We start from the raw sequence: 21,901 nt of genomic DNA on the forward strand, positions 1-21,901 counted from the left end.
CCAACTGACGGCGCCGGCAAGCCACTACCATACGAGAACTGGGACGTGAACCTTATCAAAAAGGTAGAAGCAAACGCAAAAGCAACGTATACACTTCAGTGTGGCTTAACGAATAAGGAGCTAAACCGCGTCGGCCCATTCTCAAGCGCCAAGGAGCTGTGGGAGAATCTGATTAAGCTACACGAAGGTATTCTTGATACGAAAATAGGTAAGCATGTTTTAATAAACAAATTTTTTGAGCAGACTAATGATATTCCGGCCGAGGAAGGTGTTGCGTTATTTGCAGGAACAAGCAAGACGAAGAAAGCACTGAAGGCAACTTGGTCCGAGTCATCAGATGAATCCGAATCGGACGAAGAAGAGCAAGCGAGCCTTCTCGCTCTACCAATACTAGCGAACATTATCGACACCGAGTCTGAGTTCGAATCCGAAACGGAGAGCGAGTCAGAAACAGAGTCCGAGCGAAGCCACGAATCCGCATTCGTTTCCGAAGGACCTAACCCCACTGTAAGTGCCTTACTCGCCGAAACTCAATTAGACGATTTAAAAAATATAGTCCCTTACTTGCTAAAAAAGTTGGCTAAATCCAATGTCCGAGTTAAGTCGCTCCAAAAGGAGGTAACAGCCCTTAAGGAAGCGACTGACTCAAGTTCTTTAACTGAGCCGACTCAAATTGGAAGTTCAACTCAAGTCCAACAACTTGAGGAAGAAAATTCCAATTTGAAAGCTCAAATTAAAGAACTCAAGGACATGTTGGAACGGTTCACCTTGGGCTCCAAGAATCTGGATTTGATTCTTGGAAAACAGCGAGCCGTTTACAACAAAACTGGACTTGGATTTAAAACTAAAATAAAATACAAATCATATTTATCACTAGTTAATAGAAATAATAGAAAAATTGTCCAAGCATGGGTGCCAAAATCCAACTTGGTTAATCAAGTTGGAACTGGTCACTATTGGGTCCCCAAGGATCAAGTCTATTATCTTGATAGACCATATCAAGGCTATGATCCAGGGGGAGCTAATAGAAAAACAATATTAATAACATAATTCAAATTAATATTCAAATTAAATTTAAAATTAAATTCAAAATTTAAAATTCAATTAAAAATTTTGAAATTCAATTCAAAATTCAAAATTCAATTAAAAATTCAAAATTAAAAGTAGATTTCAACTTAAGTTAAATAAAAATAGAAGGAGGATCCAAAATAGCTGGCGCCCCCAAATTAATCTACCCGAAATGGGTAAACAAGAGTAGACTACCCGGCAGGGTAATTAAGGTTAGATTAAAATGAGTTAGGTTTAACTTAACCAACAGTACTGGTGAAGTTTTTGGATGATAGTACGTTAGGGAAGCTTGGGCATCGCATGTCTAGGAAGATATGGCTTCGACCTGGTGCATTTGGCCAAGTGGAACTGACCGAAGCTACCCTTAAACGGATCTTAACCAGTTAGACCAAGGTTTAGTATTAAGTTCAATGGGTAGGACTATTTGGAAAATCTCGAAGGCATGGTTACTTTAATGAGTTCCTTGTGACTCACCATAGCCCAGAAGTTTATCCAAAGAATGCTTACTTGTTGAACCCAAAGCTAAACCTGAATCTAACACAAGGTTAAACCAAACCCTTAAATTGAACATCAATTCATCTCAAAAATATTATAGGATTTCCTGATTGAAAATTTAGATCGGGTGAGATGACTAATTAATTAAAATCAAACTGATAATTAATTCAAATTCAAATCAATTTCAAAATTATTTTTTAAAAAAAAAATCTTTAAAAATTATTTAAATTAATTTCAAAATTATGTAAAATTTATTCAAAATCATTTCAAAATCTTTAAAACTTAATTTCAAAATTCTTTTAAAATTTATTTAAAAAATCCTTTCAAAATCTTTAAAACTTAATTTCAAAATTCTTTTAAAATTTATTTAAAAAATCCTTTCAAAATCATTTCAAAATCTTTAAAACTTAATTTCAAAATTCTTTTAAAATTTATTTAAAAAATCCTTTAAAAAACTTTAAAACTTAATTTCAAAATTCTTTTAAAATTTATTTAAAAAATCCTTTCAAAATCATTTCAAAATCTTTAAAACTTAATTTCAAAATTCTTTTAAAATTTATTTTAAAAATCCTTTCAAAATCTTTAAAACTTAATTTCAAAATTCTTTTAAAATTTATTTAAAAAATATTTTCAAAATCATTTCAAAATCTTTAAAACTTAATTTCAAAATTCTTTTGAAAAATCTTTTCAAAATCTTTTAAAATTCTTTTAAAAATTATTTGAAAAATCTTTTCAAAATCTTTAAAACTTAATTTCAAAATTTATTTGAAAAATCTTTTCAAAAATCTTTTAAAATTCCTTTAAAAATTATTTGAAAAATCTTTTCAAAATCTTTAAAACTTAATTTGAAAAATGATCATTTCAAAATCTTTTGAAAAATCATTTGAAAATTTTATTTCAAAATTATTTCAAAACTACTTAAAAAATTATTTGAAAAATCATTTGAAATATCCTCTAAAAAATTAATTTCAAAACCTTTTTCAGAAGTTATTAAATTCTTTGAAATTCTAAACTCAATTAATTTTTAATCTTCAAAATAATGGTCACTTATTTGGAATTCTAACTGATATTTTCAATGTAGTAAATTAAAGTAAACTCCATCTCATACTCACTCATATGCTAAACATGCTTGTTAATCTAGAATGAGTGAGATGGAAAACTAGGAAAATAATTTTTTAACCTCTCATGCTTGAACTCCTGAACTCAAAAATTTATTAAGGCATTAATTAAGGGGGAGTGATTTTGAGTCAGTTTTAAAATTAGTTTTTCTTTAAAAAAAAATTTGACTTGACCTCAAAATTAAAAACTATTTTTGGCATATCTTCGAAAATTCAAGCTATTTTTAACTTAGCTTTAAAATTAAAATTATTTATGACCTTACTTTTAAATTATAACTCCTCTATAAGCTAAATGTTTTCAAAGCTAAGTACTTAATTAAGTTTTCTCTAACTAAACTTAGTTAAATTATTTTCTAAACTTAGCTACTTGGCAAGATATTTTCTCAACGCAATCATTTTTAAGCTGAAAACATAGCTAAGTATTTTCAAATTTAGCTAAATATATATATATTTTTTCAAAAACATTTAGCTAAGTACTTTTTAAAGTGTTTAAAAAAAAAAAAACTAAGTGTCTCTCAAAGCAATTGTTTTCAAATGCTAAGTTCTCTGAAAATGCTAAGTATTTTCCAAAACATTCTCAAAATTTCATGAAAACAATTTTTTTTGATATCACAAAAATTTGCTACTGTTTAAAGACAAAATAACTTTATCTCAGCTAAAAGTATCTCTCAAACTAAAGGAAGAATTTTGCTTTCAAAATTATGATTTCACCTATCTAAAAGTCTTACAAGAAAAACTAAGTGTTTATCAAAAGTAAATTAAAAGATTGGAAGATAAGATTGAAAATTATCTTTGAAAGTTAAGCTAAGGCCTAGATTTTCTTCACTCTCTTGGGTATTTTGATATATGGCAAAGGGGGAGAGTAGGAAGAAATTCAAAGAAAATTATAAATTAAAATTCAAAGAAAATTAAAACGAAAATTTTGTTGTGAATGTGCTTATGCTTTATTTATGCCTGTGCTTATTTATGCGCATCTCTATTGTATTTTTACTTAACTTTGAATTTCGGTTGTCATAATCAAAAAGGGGGAGATTGTTGGTGCAGTAAGCATCCGACGATCGAACCTCAGTTTTGATAATGGCAAAGGGATTCAAAGTTAAGATTCCTTGTTATCTAACGTGGTTGAATGAGTGTTTCAGGAAAGTCCTAACTGCGGTTAGGCAGGGGAAAATCCTAAGGGGGGTAACCTTAGGTCCTAGGGGGCGGTAACTTTAGGTGGAGGAAAACCCTAAGGGGTGGCAACCTTAGGTCTTAGGGGGCGGTAACCCTAGGTGGAGGAAAACCCTAAGGGGCGGCAACCTTAGGTCCTAGGGGGTGGTAACCCTAGGTGGAGAAAAACCCTAGGGGGCGGTAACCCTAGGTCCTAGGGGTGGTAACCCTAGGCGGAAAGTTCAGTCGGTCTGGAGGACCAGACTGGCATCAGGTAATCTCTCCTGAGGGGAGTAGGTGAGGATGCGTTCCCCGTAGAGGGAACAGTAGGCGTCGGGTCGACCTAGGGTTTCCGCTTGGAAACCCGAAGTCAGACTCGGACAGTCCGGAGACTGTCTATACTTCATTTATCATGTTTATTGTGCTAACTTTGTGTTGTAGGATAGTGTTTGGGACTAACGTATCCTGCAGGTGCAAAGGAGCAACCTAAAGCCTCGGATGAACAGTGTCTGAGGCGCCTCCATGGAGCTTGGAGGCGCCTCGGGTGCAAAAGCTGAGCTGGCTTCGAAGCACCACTGGAGGCACCTTGAAGCAGGCAGAAGGCGCCTTGGAAGGCGCCTTGAGAGGGCTATAAGGCGCCTTGAATGGATGAAATTCGACCAGGTCAGTTTTGATCCACGCAGAAGACCAGGCAGCATGGAGGCGCCTTGAACAGCCCTCAAGGCGCCTTGAACACCCTTTGTAAGGGGGATTCGACCAGCACTTCACAATAACGCATTCCAAGTCTTCTCTCTTCAACGTGCTGCTCCGAAAGACACCCGAAAGTGCTGCTACAAGTCTCCGACGACCCAAAGCTCCAAAATTCTACTCTTGTCGTCGGTATAACTAGTTTTTTCATTTACTTGTACTTCATCTTGTAATCCTTTTTCCGAGCTTATAGTTGTTGCCCACCGGAAGCGATCAAGGATCGCGGGCCTTCGAGTAGGAGTCGATCAAGGCTCCGAACGAAGTAAAAAACCTCCTGTCTCTGTGTGCTTGTTTTGTTTTATTCCGCTGCTTAATTACTCCGATAATTCTTACGATTCCGATAATCGAACAAAATAGCCACGAGCGCTATTCACCCCCCCCCTCTAGCGCGGTCTCGATCCAACAGCACTGTCTATAATTGTGTATCAATTGTGATACGTGTTACAGTTTCTTGTGATATTTTATCTTGTACAGTTGGTACTAGATTAGACGTGTCCTTTATTAAGAACAAATTTACTTATGGGCTTGTGGTTCATTATATAGTCCTCTTCTAAAAATCAGTCATTGATGCTAACAATGGCCTTCTGATTTTTAAGACTATAAACCTACTTTCGTTTCTCTAGGATAACCCACAAACAAGTGAATTCCTATCCAACTTATTATTGTCTCTCTTCAGCATATGTGTTGGACTACCCGAATCCGAATATGCTTCAAAATAGGCTTACGCCTATTCAGCAATTCTATATGAGTAGAGAGTTCTGACTTTGGAAGGTACTATGTTCACTTTCATTTTCAGAGTATATCCTTAAAACAAATTTGGTAATTTTCTGAATAACTCATCATCGATCTAATTATTTCCATAAGAGTCATATACCTTCTTTCTACTACACCATTCTGTTGGAGTGTACCAGGTGCAGTTAATTGGGATTGAATCCCTACTTTTGATAAGTGACTCCTAAATTATCCCAAGAGGTACTTGCCACTACGATCTTACCATAGTGACTTGATACTTTTACTTTAATGTTTCTCCGCATCAGCCTTGTACTCTTTGAACTAATCAAAGCACTTAGTCTTGCGGCACATCAAGTAAATGTATTTGTATCTTGAATAGTTGTCTATAAAATAGACGAAATATTTGATACTACCTCTTGTCTGGATAGTCTTAGGATCACACAAATCAGAATTAGTCCATTCCAATGTATCTGTCACGCCCCCAAAGGAGTCTCTGCCAGACAAAAATCTGGCAACATCTCCCCTATACCAGTGACAATCTGAAGCATGAATACAAACAAAAATACATCAGCCACATGCGGCTGGAATATTTATATACACAACCACGTAGTTATAATCACAGCCCACTCGGCTGGAATGAAACAATCACAACCACGCAGTTATATATAAAACAATCCACACGGCTGTACTAAAAACACAACGGAAAAATGAAGAAAAGCCCACACAACCCAAATAAATACAATGTATGTCGGCACGGCTTAAACTCAAATACAACACAAAAACCATAAGATAGCCACATGGCTAAACACAAATACAATGCCAAAAATAATAAAAGGATATACAAAAAGAAAACAAACACTAGATGAAAACGTCTTCGGATGTGACGTAGGACCCGGCAGACAGGATACTCCGAGCGACACCAACCATCTACAAGCTACCTGAAAACATAAATGTATACATGCGGTGGTGAGTATAGGTAACTCAGCGGGTAATAGACAAGATAGTGCATGGTCCATAAACAAACATGGAGATCACAAGTATACAGTCTCAGTAGGGAATAAAGAACATGATCATACTATCATAATCAATGCACTTAAACATATCTGACATAATAACCTGACATATAAACTGTACAAACCACAACTAACATAATGACAGATATATACCCAATCTGGAATCGATGCAAGGTACAAAGATCAGTAAACTCACTTGATCTGCAACAGACATACCCGTGACACCTGTGCAATATAAATACGGCTACATATACATGTAAAATAAATGACATGTATGCAGCATGACAACCATATGCAACAGCCATAGCTCAATCAAATGCAACAAATCACAATCACATGCAACTAGTATCTACTAGGCATGCATACAGATATATCCCCCCAGATGCACCACGCATCATATGCAAAAGTGCATGCATGCTCCATGGTCACCCCCGCCACCTCTCCAGACACCACGACCCCTGTATGGCCGAGAGGCTTGGGTCTGTGACGACTGTACTACCCTCCAGCCCACTATATAGTGGTCGAGGCGGACAGTCCACTAGTAACTATCTAGCTACATATTATCAGGGTCCATGACTGCTCACAACGCCGGAACTCACAAAACCTCGTGACCGGGTGGCACGACAGGACTAGCGACAACTGCTCCAGCTACCACTACCAATGAGTGGCCGAGTATGCTGCGCTATTCCAAAACCAACTGATGACTCTCTCTCAACCACAAGGGAGACAATGGTCATCAAATGTAATGATTGATGAACATGATATATATATATATATATATATATATATATATATATATATATATATATATATATATATATATATATATATATATATATATATATATATATATATATATATATATATATATATATATATATATATATAATCATCATCCATGCAACAACCCCAAACCTCATAAATACCTCCAACATGAGTATAATCGTCATGATACCTCCACGTATCCCACCAAACATATGTACACACTATATATGTATAATCAACCAAAAATCTCCAATAATCCCACCAGACATGTACACAAAAGATAAGTACAATCAACATGTATCCTCCAGTAAAAACACAACAGACATGTGTATATATTCCAAACATACAATCAGCACAACTCCTCCAAAAGTACATGACAAATACGTATGTACACACCACATGTAAATGCACGGTCAACTAGATGACTCCTATAACACATACCCATCTATGTACAGTCCACATCATATACCCAATCAGCATGGTAATACCAACAAGCCGACAATCCCTATAAGACATACTCTACACGTGTAATCACAACATAGTAGATATCAAGAGTGGAGACTGTATATGAATTAAATAGATCATGATAAGGGTCAAGCATAAGTATCATGCAGGAAAAACAGCAACCGATCATGATATAAGATAAAGCAGCCTAATTCATCCAATAATAACCATGCACTAAGTTTCAAAGAAACTATGAAGAGCCAAGGAAGAAATATCCGCCTTAAAATGTAGATCGTGCCAAGTAATCTCGAGTCGAGATGCTCGTCCCGAATCCAAGTCCTGCGATCACATGATATATACATATATTATTTAGCTAATCACATAATCAACAACTAGCTAAACCCATAACCTAATCCTACATCGATTAGGTAACCCTGTTTAATTCCACCTAAATATCCAAACCAAAGTAGATGATAAGATCATCCTTAATCCAACTCTTACTAAATCCAAACACAATCCACAATCATCACACTAATCAAATCTCCTCATGAATTCAACATGCATAATTCTTCCACATAATCAATCCCTAACCACCACATCAACCACTCATAAATCTAAGCAAGCATAAACCCTACCATACTCTAGAAACTAATTTTAGCAACATACTACTGAATCCAACAGAAATACTTCATTAGAACATCCCTTACCTTGGGAGGTAGCAACAAATCAAAAGCTCACAGCCTCTACCAACCACTGCCCACAGCCTCCAAGAGCTCCTGCTGACAACTACCAAAGAAGCATTCATACATCAATCCTTCCAAAATCTGTCTAGAACCAATTGTACAGTAATGAATTACTGAAACCCTAACAAAACAGAAACGGTACTTACCTAAATCGATCCCCACCAATTCACAACTGATCCGGCACAAACAAAGGAGACAAGATTTCAAGGCATTTCATCAAACACCTTTCCGTGGCTGGAATCTGGGAGAACGCATGGTCTCCACAGTTGGAACAGAATTGAATCCATATACAAAGAAAAGATCGAGATATGTAAGCACAGACCAAGATCAAGAATGAAAGCTCCAACCAAAACAGGGATCGATTGGAGAGGTCAAGTAGCGATCCCTCATATCCACGGCGACAATCCAATCAAGAAGAAGGATGCAGCAATGAACCAAAACTAGGGCTCGCACCTGGTCGCGATGGCTAGCCACAGGAGAAAGCTGCAACAAGGTTTCGATGACTGGAGAATCAGGGCTACGACAATTGGCAAATCGGAGCTAGGGCACGGCCAATAAATCGAGAGAGAGAGAGATATGGTAAGCCAACCCTCGGATAATCGCAACACCGAGCTTCACCGGCGACTGTTGTGGCATAGCATCGGGCGATGGCGTGAGGAGGCGCGGTCGGCGATCTAGGGCAGAGTCGCGAGAGGAGGGGGAGGCTCAGCCGAGACACGTTGGAGAAAGAGATTGTTGTCGGCGGTGGGCTCGCGGCGGCCGGCGATCGGGCGAGGAGAGAGCGCGAGAGAGGAAGGGGAGTTTTAGGCAGAAGGAAATCGAGGAGGAAGAGAATAAGAATCGGGGGAAAAATTAGGGAAATTGGGATTTAAACCTAGATTTGATTAATTAAAGTCCAAGTCCATCCCTAAATCAACTCCCACTAAATTAGGTATCCAAATAGGCTTCCTTTGTTCCCGAATCCATCTCCTCAAAACGGATCATACGGACTCCGTTTAAATCCCGAAAAATTTCTAAAAATTCTGGAAAAATCCAATAAAATTTTTCGTCTAATAATATTTATTATTTTAAATTTTTCGGTATCTTACATTCTCCCTCACTAATAAAAATTTGGTCCCCAAATTTACTGGTCAATTCAGGGATCCTCATCCAAGGGTAACATCCAAACAGCATCCTCATCCGCTACTCCATCATAACATCATAAATAAATCTCCATCCCTAGTATCATAAACATATCTCCAAACATGACAATCCTCCTCCAAGTGACTAGCGACAACTCTGTGAGCTATGAACTCCCGCTACTCCCGCTACTCCCACTCTGCAATCTAGCCAACTGCGGATAAATCAACACCTCTAAAATCCAAAATCCACTATCATCAGATCCTCCAACATCTGTATAAGGCACTCAAAATATCCATCAGTCTGAGGGTAAAAATCTATACTAAAGTGAATCTCCTAATTCAAAGTCTGCTATAACCACAGCCAAACCATGATGTGAAATCACTTATCTCCATCCAATACAATACTCAGAGATATACCATAAGGTCCAGTAATCTCTCTAGAGTATAATCCTGCTACTCAATCCACAAGAATCCGTCCTACCAATCGATAGCTAGGGAGCAAAATCATCACCCAATAATGATTACCCAAACTATCATATCCACTCCACGTCCTGTGTAATCCCACAACAAAGTCCATCAAAACATGGTCCTAACTCCACTCCAAAATATGAGTCTACTAAAAAAATCCTACTAATCCCCAATGTCCAACCTCCACTGGCTGACATACTAGACATCAAGCTATAAAATCCGCAGTGTCCTTCCTCATGTCGTTACACCAATATGAATGCTCCAAGTCTCCAGACATCAGGTGTCGCCTGAATGTATCGCAAATCCAGATCAATGTGTTTCCTGCAGTAACTCCTCCCGGATAAGAAGTGACTCAAAAACACACATAATCTCCCATAGAGATAAAGAATTTAATTCTCATTATACGAGAATTCTAACTACTAGCACGAGACTACTCTGCTCATGCTATATCGGAACTGCACCAAACCCCAAGTACGATACATCTGTGTAGAGTGTAAATCCGTCTACACTAGAAAGTACTACTAAGAACGGTGCAGCTATCTAAACTGATCTCACAAGCATCTATCTAAGAAAATTCCATACCCTTCCTAGATAGTCCAGTCAACGACATAATGCTGGAGAAACCCTCAACCAAACTCTGATAATATCCAGCTCGACCAAGAAAGCTGCGAGTCTCCTGTATAGACTACGACCACTCCCCACTGGTAACAATCTCTATCTCCTGCAGATCTACGATATACTCCTACTGATCACCACGTGTCCTAGTAATCTCACAGAAGACAATTATAATACGTACTACTAAACTTCACATATAGATGTTCCTGTCGAAACATCTCTAGAACTATGCGAAGATAGTGTACGTAATCCACCTCGGATCGAAAATAGATCACAACATCGTCAATAAAGACAATAAAAAATGGTCTAACACCCTAATAATATCAAATACATTGAGTCCATGAAAACATAACGTCTAGGGTACTATAAGCCTAAATGATAAAACCATAGACTCATAATATATGTACAACAGGCACACCCAACCATAAGATCCCCGATAAATCTGTGATGTGATCACGAACTACACATCAATAATGTCACGCCCCAGAGGAGTCCCCGTCCGAAGAAATTTCGGCAGCATCTCCCCTGTACGGCAAACAATCTGAAACTTTCTACATATCTCCATACCTCAGCCACATGCGGCTGGAATAATAACAATAAATATAACACAACCACACAAACATCCACGCAGTTATATATAATCAAACAAATCAGTAATACTCTGACTCGAAAACCACCCTACTCAACTACACTCGTAAAACATAAATTCGGCAAACTTACCTCTTCTGCCATCCAGGAAGGCATGTAGTAAAACATATCGAATAGAACATCCATCAATATCAAAAGAAAAACATACGATGTCCAAGTATCCAAATAACCAAGTACACACATAACCAAATAAGAACCAAACTAAATGATAAATAAAACGTCGAGGTCTGCAGGGATCTAGCACTACGTGCAGTGAGAACTAGCGACTGGAACTGCTCCGAACAGCCTCAACCTGAAAATATAACAACAATGGAGGCGGGGTGAGTCCAATACTCAGCAGGTACAATTGATATGCAAAGTAAAGAAATAACACCTAGCACTAATCATGCGTACAGTCTCCTGATAAAAATAAAGGTAAATGCAAACCGAAGTAGACAGGAGAGAATCTGTACTAACCAGGACCCGGTATAAGGACAAACAGTCTGAAATGTATAGAAGACCTGTATGCATGTCAAACATAGGTATCCAAACAATATGCAGCATATAAATGGAGCAAACACAATCACAAACAATAAAATGCATCATGCATATGATGCCAATGTCATGGTCACCCCTGACGCCAGTCAGCCAACTCATAACAAAAGTGGGACCGAGTGGGTAGGGTTGTGACGACCGTGCACTCTGCAACACTACTCCTGATGAGTGATCGAGTGGACGGGATGCTGTCGGAATACATACATACTCCTACCCCAAATCATAAATAGGGGAGCGCAATGCTCTCATCTCCCGGTACGCTATGACGGGGAGGAATCTCTAACGTGCTACACGCTGCGTCACACTACCCATGAGCGGATCAACGGAGCACCGGAAGAGTCAAACTGACGTGTTACCACGCTGTGTCACGCTACCCATGAGCGTCACACCGAACAGTGATGAAAACTGGCAAAGTGCTCAACAATAATGGAGTAATCTATCGCACAGCATGCGATCATGCAAATGGTGCATGTCACTAAGCATGGTAATATACTAAACCAACCTCTGGACATATAACAATGGGCACCATAGTGAATAAATCATATCAAGGTATACTGATCAAATAAGGTATCAAACCTAGGTCCTGACATGGTAAAACATGGTTATATCACTACCCATGAGCATGTGAAATCAGATAGGTATCAACACGATATGCAAGCAAACAATCAATCAAGCAGGTAACATGTATCGGGCAGTGATTAACCGAAACAAATAAGAAAACATAATTAATGCAAATTGTTAATTTCATTACTAAGCATATCAAAGACAATAAGTCAAAAGTACCCGCCTCCAAAATAGAAAGGTCCAATCTGACTCCGAGATACTCGTCTCGCGTCAAGATCCTGTATATTAAACATAAGGTCTAGTTTAGCTAATTCTATCATACCATAATTAGCCAAATTAAATTCTAATCCAATTTAAGAAATTCTAAATTGGATCCAACTAATCAAACTAATACCCTTAACAAACTGTAATTAAATAAAACCAGTGGATCCACTAGGGTTAGTTCCTTAACCCTAATCATCCTAGCTTAAGGATTAACCTAACAAACGAAATATCACTCACCTGAGTTGAATGTCTCAGTCGAATCTCACAGCCACTAGTTTGTACTGATATCAAAGAGTTGTTGGCTGGAAATTTCTGCCGTTAAGGAATGTTAGCTGCTGGAAACAAACAAACAAACCACATCAACCATTTTCCTTCCAAATCATGTTCCAAAACATAACCTGAACACTTTACCCCTTCCTTTACTGCCACTGGGCGGCAATCGAAGGCAGAGACGACAGTCAGAAATCGGGCGGCGCCAGCACCCTATAATCGAAGTCGATTGTTGAGGTCAGCGGCAGCACAGAGGAGAGGAAATCAGGAGTCGGCCCGACCTAGGGCAGAGGAAATCGCGGCTGTGTAGGCTGTGGCTAGGGCCCGAACACCAGAAGGGAGCTCGGACTGTCGGCAATGGTGCTCGGGTCAAGAGTCGGCGGCGGTGAACTCCACAGCGAGGGCTCGGCTAGGGCACGGGGTGGTCAGCAGTGGCGCCGGCTCTGTCCGGTGCGGCGACGACACTCTGCAAAGGAAGAGGCGTCGGCGGTGTGGCTCAGATCCACCGCACAGTGGTCGGCGCTCGTTCTAGGGCACGGCTGGGCGGAGGAGAAGTGGGGTTCGGCTCGGTAGAGAAGAGAAGGAAGAGAAGAGGACTAGGGCTCGGCGACAAAGAGAAGAGGAAGAGAACCGTCGAGTGGTGGTTAGGGCGTGGGAGCGACGTCGGGCGCACGGGGAGAGGGAAAAGAATCGGCGAGGAGAAAAAGAAAAAAAAGAATTTAAAAAGGAAAAGGAAAAATCAACTTTTCCTCACTTAAATGGGGTAGCCTAAACAGGCTTTTCCGGGCCCCATTTTGTCCCCATTAACTCGTCCATACGAGCTCCGAAAAATTTCCAAAAATTTCGGAATATTCCCTTATTAATATTCGCCTATTTTCCGGTATTTTACAAACGAATCCATATGTATCACAGACATACCACACTCCATGTCATTATCAACCTCAAGTACCAATTAGTATATCCTCAAGTCAAATATCCACTAATAAATCATCAAAAGACAATATATCACCACACCTGATCTCCCAATATCCACCAACCACAAATCATCCTCAATATAAATCAATCATACCAGATCGTCTCCTAAACATTGATAGAGTAAAAGGAAATCATCCAACCTTCAACACACACTACCAACAAACTAAATGTATCCAAAAAGTCTGCCAAATCTCATCATCTCATCCTTTCTTTTAATCGAATATCCACAATAAAGGAATGTCAATCCAAAGTCAAAGGGTCACACAATCTCCTGACTAAGAGTCTACCTATCAAGAAAGTATCTCCACAACTCCCATAATCATCTCATATATATGTCCCTCGACAAATACCGATAAATGTCAAACCCTCTAATCTGAGATATAGACTACAAGATCTGGTACAATGATCACGTGGTCCAGGTCTTGAACCACTTAATAAGGACAATATTAGCTGAGTCATCTAACCTTTGTCTTGTACCCCATCATACTGTGATTGCTCTACCCTGAGGTTCAGTAACCTCTAGTATCAAGCAATGAACACAAAGATAGAAGTGTTAGGACCAAAAGTAGCTAGAGGGGGGGGTGAATAGCTCATCACGTTAGCTCGGTGCGCTTCGTTGCTTGGCGTTGCTTGTTTCTTCTTGGATGTGCAGCGGAAAATACAGAAACAAACACAAAACGCTAACACTAGGATTTTACTTGGTATCCACCTCACAAGAGGTGACTAATCCAAGGATCCACACCAACGCACACACCCTCCACTATGAATAACACTCCTTTATGGTAACTACCAAAGGCGGAGAAGCCCTACAACACTCTCAATACAAGAAGAAGAAAGGGAAATACAAGTTAAGCAAAAGCTTACAAGATGTGCAGTAAAAACCCTAACCCTAACTTCTTCCTCTTGCAATAGATCCGCCTCTTGACTTGGAAAGCCTCCAAGAACCTTCAAGAACTGGCGATCACGTGCTTGTAGAGAGCTGTGGAGGAGCTGGAATGAATCTGAGAAAAGCTTGTAAAAGGATACCGAAGACCACGCTCGCCTGCGGCTTTAAACCCGACGCAACGGTCGGATCCCGATCGATTCGAATGTTCCGAATCGATCGGGAGGCTTGATCGATCACGGATCGATCGAGCGCTCGTGCTCGAAGCGCTGGATCGATCCACGGATCGATCCGGCGCTTATCGCGCGAAGCAGTCCCGATCGATCGGCCGATCGATCGGGACCTCTGGATCGATCACGGATCGATCCAGAGCTTCGGACGCGGAAGAATCGATCGATCACGCTGGATCGATCCACGGATCGATCCAGGCTTGGGTTTTGCCCAAACCAAGTCCCAAACCTCTAACCAACATCCGGTCAACCTTGACCTGTTGGTACATCATGCCTCGCATCTGGTCTCCCTTGACCTGCCAGGACTCCCACCAAGTGTCCGGTCAATCCCTTTGACCCACTTGGACTTTTACTCGTCGTGCCAAGTATCCGGTCACTCCATTGACCTACTTGGACTTCCACCAGATGTCTGGTCAACCTTGACCCATCTGGACTTCCTTCCTTGCCAAGTATCCAGTCAATCCTTTGACCTACTTGGACTTCCACCAGATGTCTGGTCAACCTTGACCCATCTGGACTTCCTTCCTTGCCAAGTATCCAGTCAATCCTTTGACCTACTTGGACTTCCCAACACCAGATGTCCGATCATTCTTGATCCATCTGGATTTCCTTCCTTGCCTAGCTTCACTCACTAGGGTTTTCCATCTGCCTAGCTTCACTCACTAGGACTTTCACCTGGCTTCACTCACCAGGACTTTCACCTAGCTTCACTCACTAGGACTTTCACCTGGCTTCACTCACCAGGATTTTCACCTAGCTTCACTCACTAGGGTTTTCCATCTGCCTAGCTTCACTCACTAGGACTTTCACCTGGCTTCACTCACCAGGACTTTCACCTAGCTTCACTCACTAGGACTTTCACCTAGCTTCACTCACTAGGGTTTTCACCTGGCTTCACTCACCAGGACTTTCACCTAGCTTCACTCACTAGGACTTTCACCTAGCTTCACTCACTAGGGTTTTCCATCTGCCTAACATGCCAGTTAGGACTTCCCAGTCAAGTATCCGGTCAACCTTGACCTACTTGACTCTTCTTCGATCAATATCTTATTGTCAAACATCTAAACCCAAACCAAGACTCAGCTTGGTTAACCAGGTCAACCTTGACCTGAGGGATGTTGCACCAACAATCTCCCCCTTTTTGATGTTTGACAATACCACAATAACACTTACAATCCCACATGTAAGTTAGGCTAATCCTATAGCCTCCTTCTTCATGCCACTAGGTAATGAACACATAAGTTAAGCTTTTCATTCTCCCCCTAAGAGGGCAAACTCCCTCTAGGTAATGAAAACCTAACTTACTTCCTTTCATTCTCCCCCTATTGGCACACATCAACCCCCTACTAATAAAACACATCAACCCGTCTTTGGACACACATCAACCTATGCTCCAATTTTGGGCACACTTCAACAACTTCATCTGTTGAAAACTCTCCCCCTGAAGAGTTGCTCATCGTGATCACAATTTCACTCATTGTGATCAACTTAATATCGAAGGTCCCATACCCTTCATTATCCTTAACTTCTCCCTCAATGTTAACAAATACCCAACCTTGAGCATTTTCAACCACTTGAGTTGCCACTTGAAATGATGAGGATATCCACTCCCCATTTATCCCCATTTCAAGTTTAAATGCTCAACCTTGAGCAAGTTCACTACAGAAGGTTAACCACCTTCCAAGGTTCATGAAAAATAATTTTCATGTCTTTAAAGAGTCCCTCCCCCTAAAGACATGGTGGAAACTTCTGTCATTGCACCAACAATGACTTGGAATCCCTAAACCTTTAGGAAACCCAGATTTAGAAGTTTTGAGGTTCAAATGTTCAAAATTTGAAACAAACCTCAACCTAAACTTCAACTTAGCCTTCCTTTACCATTCCATCCTTGTTTTCAACACGAAAACACCCTTTTATGTATACAAATGTATTTTAAGGGTTTGGAATGAGTACCTAGACTAAAATAGGTTCAAAGTGCTGAAATCGGCCTTCCCGGCCAAAATCAGCAACTTGGATCGATTGGAGTTGGGTTCAATCGATTGAACCTTTCTGAATCGATCCACCGATTCAGACTACCTGAATCGATCGGCTGATCGATCCGACATACGTCAATAGTTGCCCGAATCGATCCATGGATCGATTCAGAACTCTCAATCGATCCATGGATCGATCGAACTCGATAGTTGCTGAAATTCCATTTCAGTCAACTTAAACCCCTAGAAAATTCTACAAAATCCAAAAATTATGAAATTTCGTGTAGACATTGTTTAGGGCATATATTATCAAGAAAAATAGTTTTCTATGAAAATACATCATATTTTCAAAGATTGACACAAACTTGAAAACTTGCAAAAACTTTAGTGTTTTCTTTAAGTTTGTGTCTAACTATTCAATGGTGATTACTATCAAAAGATAGCCTTCACCAAGGTTTTCCAAAATCATTTTGAAAACTTTTTCAAACCAATATCCCACCATATTCCTTGGGCTTAATGCACATGACTTGTACATTAGCTTTCCCAATGATGGGAAAACACATATCTATGTGTTTTGATGAAACTAAAACTCAAAAGAATGCACTAAATCAGCATCTTGAGTTTTGTTCATCATCCTAACATCTCACTTGTATCTAATGTGCACTAAAACACATACAAGTCATCTTATAGGTCTTTGTGAGATGTAGATTTTGGTTTTGCCCTAATCTAGGGATCATGCATATCTATCTAGGCATTTTAGATATATACTAGACATCCACCAAGGATGTCACTTGTTAATAATTGTTGTTAAATGCCTTTTGTCCTTAATTACAAGGAATTAAACTAATGCATGATAATGTTATGGCATACATCAAAATAAAATAACTTTCAAAAGAAATATTCCTATAACTACATGATGTATGCATGACATGACATGGTATTTTTGTATTTTTCATAATAAGTCATGAATGCAAAAGTAGACATGATGTCATGGCATATGATGGGCAAACAATCATGGCAAGATTTAGCATAAATAAAATATACCTAGATTAACTATCTAAGTATCCTTAAAACCTTAGCTAAACTTACAACTTAAACCTAGATTGCCCTAAAGTGCTTCAAGAAAATGTCAAAGCCTAAATTGGCATTTCTAATTCCCTTGATTAATTTATGCCAGTCGAAATTAAGCATATCCTCAAATGTTGGCATATTTCATTTTTCCACAAGAGTAGCACTTCAAAGTTAAGGCCCGGATGCCTTAAATTTCCTAAGAACATACCAAAATCCCAACTTGGTAGCTCTTATGAATTTCCCAATATGTGCCTTTTAAGATTAAAATCAAATTTTCACCACTAGGCACATTTTACTCTTTCAAGGAGTAAATAATAGTTCCATTTCATTTTCAAAGGTTAACAAAAACCTTGAAAATGCTCCTTGAGTGTCAATTTCCTCAAAGTTGGGTTAACTACCCTTCTAATTGGAGTTGACACTCTCTAACCCATCTATGGGGTAGAGAAGATGCTCCTAGGAACCCAACACCTATTGGTGCTCCTTGGATGCTCTAGGTACTCACTAGGGATAACTTCCCTAGATACCTTCCTAGTGACCTTGTTGGGCTTCTTAGAAGCCTTGGTCACATTTTCTAGGTCAACCCTAGGGATAGCCTCCCTTGTGACCTTGTTAGTGACTTTCTTAGACTTCTTAGAAGTCTTAGTCACTTTGGTTGCAAAAATACTCTTAGGGATGACTTCCCTAGTATTCTTGACTTGACCACTAAACCTAGGGTTTGTTCCATAACTATATGGAACCCTATGATAACTAGGCACATCCTTCTTAGCCTTTGGTTTGTATCCCAAACCTCTATGGCTATTTGATGGCTTTGACTTTCCTAGCCCTAGGTTTTGCTCATTTTGCCCTTTTAGGATATTTTCCATCCTTTTTAAGGTCTTTTCCATTTTATCAAGTCTTGATCTCAAGACTTGATTTTCTATCATTAAATCCTTAGAATTTGGTTTTTCATTAAGTCCATGAGCATTTTTGTTTCTAGGCTTGTATCTACAATCCTTAGAGTTCTTGCCTAGACTTTTACCTACATTCCTAGCCTTAGGTGTAGTAGTTTTGGCATGTAGGGCCACATGCTTTTCCTTAAAGCCCTCATGCTTCCTATTCTTATGGTAAATCGCATTAAAATGATAAAAATTAGAACTATCATGCTTTTTACCATAATTTAAAGGAGTAGGCTCAATAAATGTTACCTTCTTCTTTACCTTGGAGGCTCCCCCTTGACTAATGCCTCCTTGAGCCTTGACCATCTTCTTCCCCTTGAGGCATTGACTCCGGTAATGCCCCTTTTGATTGCAAGAGAAGCATATAATATGCTCCTTGCTCTTCTTTGTGTTGGGGATGGTCTCCTTGGGCTTCACCTTGCCCTTTTGTGCCACTTGGCCCTTCTTCTTGGCTAATTTAGGACACTTGCTCTTGTAGTGCCCATGTTCCCTACACTCAAAGCATATAATATGATTTTTATTATTAATTGAAATATTTATACCTTTGCTTGTAGGGGTGGCATCTTTTCCTTTGGATCCGGAGGTAGAAGCTTCCTCTTGATCGGACCTTGATTCTCCTCCATTTGATTTTTCTTGACTTGTGGAGGTAGAATCTTCTTCCTCCTCTTCGTCTCTTGACCCGAATGTAGAAGCTTCTCCTTCTTCTTGATCCGGCGTCACCAAGGATTGCTCCCCCTCAATCCTAGAGGTGGAGACTTCATCATCTTGAACATGAAACAAGGAATATGCTCCCTCCTTGTTCCCTTCGTTGCATTCCCTTGAGGATGAAGTTTCTTGGATTTCCTCTTCTTCGGAGGTTGAGCATCTCTCAACCTCGGAGTCCTCCTCTTGGTCTTGCTCCAAAGAGTCACCCTCTCTGGATTCTTCATGATCTTGTACAGTGGAGGGGATCTCTTCATGAAGCTTGGCCAATTTGCTCCATAGCTCCTTTGCATCTTCAAACTCTCCAATTTTGCAAAGGATGGTGCTTGGCAATAAATTGACCAAAAGCTTGGTCACTTTGTCATTGGCCTCGCACCTTTGGATTTGGTCTTGGCTCCACTTGCTCCTCTTAAGTACTTTGCCCTTTGAATTTCTTGGAGCCTTGAAGCCTTCCATTAGAGCAAACCATTGCTCTATCTCCATCATAAGAAAATTTTCGATTCTTGATTTCCAAGAATCGAAACTCGTAGAAGTGTATGGTGGAGCCACCCTTGTGTCAAATCCAAGTCCATCTTGGAATTGCATCTTGAAGTTGAGCTTGATAAAGTCTTGAACTTGAAGAATTTGCTCCAACTTCTTCACCCTCTAGCTTTTCTTGTTATGCTTGACCCTTCCGACGATGATTCCGGTGAAGAGCGGCCTTGCTCTGATACCACTTGTTAGGACCAAAAGTAGCTAGAGGGGGTGAATAGCTCGTCACGTTAGCTCGTTGCTTGGCGTTGCTTGTTTCTTCTTGGATGTGCAGCGGAAACAGAAACAAACACAAAACGCTAACACTAGGATTTTACTTGGTATCCACCTAACAAGAGGTGACTAATCCAAGGATCCACACCAACGCACACACCCTCCACTATGAATAACACTCCTTTATGGTAACTACCAAAGGCGGAGAAGCCCTACAACACTCTCAATACAAGAAGAAGAAAGGGAAATACAAGTTAAGCAAAAGCTTACAAGATGTGCAGTAAAAACCCTAACCCTAACTTCTTCCTCTTGCAATAGATCCGCCTCTTGACTTGGAAAGCCTCCAAGAACCTTCAAGAACTGGCGATCACGTGCTTGTAGAGAGCTGTGGAGGAGCTGGAATGAATCTGAGAAGAGCTCGTAAAGAGATACCGAAGACCACGCTCGCCTGCGGCTTTAAACCCGACGCAACGGTCGGATCCCGATCGATTCGAATGTTCCGAATCGATCGGGGAGGCTTTGGATCGATCCACGGATCGATCCGGCCATTCGCGAGAAGCGCTGGATCGATCCACGGATCGATCCGGCGCTTATCGCGCGAACGGCATCGTCCATCGATCGGTGATCGATCGGGACCTGGATCGATCACGGATCGATCGAAGCTTCTGACGGCGGGAAGAATGCGGATCGATCGCGATCGATCCGACTGAATCGATCACGGATCGATCCGGCGCAATTTTGCCCAAACCAAGTCCCAAACCTCTAACCAACATCCGGTCAACCTTGACTGTTGGTACATCATGCCTCGCATCTGGTCACTCCCTTGACCTGCCAGACTCACCAAGTGTCGGTCAATCCCTTTGACCCACTTGGACTTTTACTCGTCGTGCCAAGTATCCGGTCACTCCATTAACCTACTTGGACTTCCACCAGATGTCTGGTCAACCTTGACCCATCTGGACTTTCTTCCTTGCCAAGTATCCAGTCAATCCTTTGACCTACTTGGACTTCCACCAGATGTCTGGTCAACCTTGACCCATCTGGACTTCCTTCCTTGCCAAGTATCCAGTCAATCCTTTGACCTACTTGGACTTCCCAACACCAGATGTCCGATCATTCTTGATCCATCTGGATTTCCTTCCTTGCCTAGCTTCACTCACTAGGGTTTTCCATCTGCCTAGCTTCACTCACTAGGACTTTCACCTGGCTTCACTCACCAGGATTTTCCATCTGCCTAGCTTCACTCACTAGGACTTTCACCTGGCTTCACTCATCAGGATTTTCACCTAGCTTCACTCACTAGGGTTTTCCATCTGCCTAGCTTCACTCACTAGGACTTTCACCTGGCTTCACTCACCAGGACTTTCACCTAGCTTCACTCACTAGGACTTTCACCTAGCTTCACTCACTAGGGTTTTCACCTGGCTTCACTCACCAGGACTTTCACCTAGCTTCACTCACTAGGACTTTCACCTAGCTTCACTCACTAGGGTTTTCCATCTGCCTAACATGCCAGTTAGGACTTCCCAGTCAAGTATCCGGTCAACCTTGACCTACTTGACTCTTCTTCGATCAATATCTTATTGTCAAACATCTAAACCCAAACCAAGACTCAGCTTGGTTAACCAGG

This window comes from Zingiber officinale, chromosome 11B (genome assembly GCF_018446385.1).
Source record: "Zingiber officinale cultivar Zhangliang chromosome 11B, Zo_v1.1, whole genome shotgun sequence".
Lineage (NCBI taxonomy): Eukaryota > Viridiplantae > Streptophyta > Magnoliopsida > Zingiberales > Zingiberaceae > Zingiber > Zingiber officinale.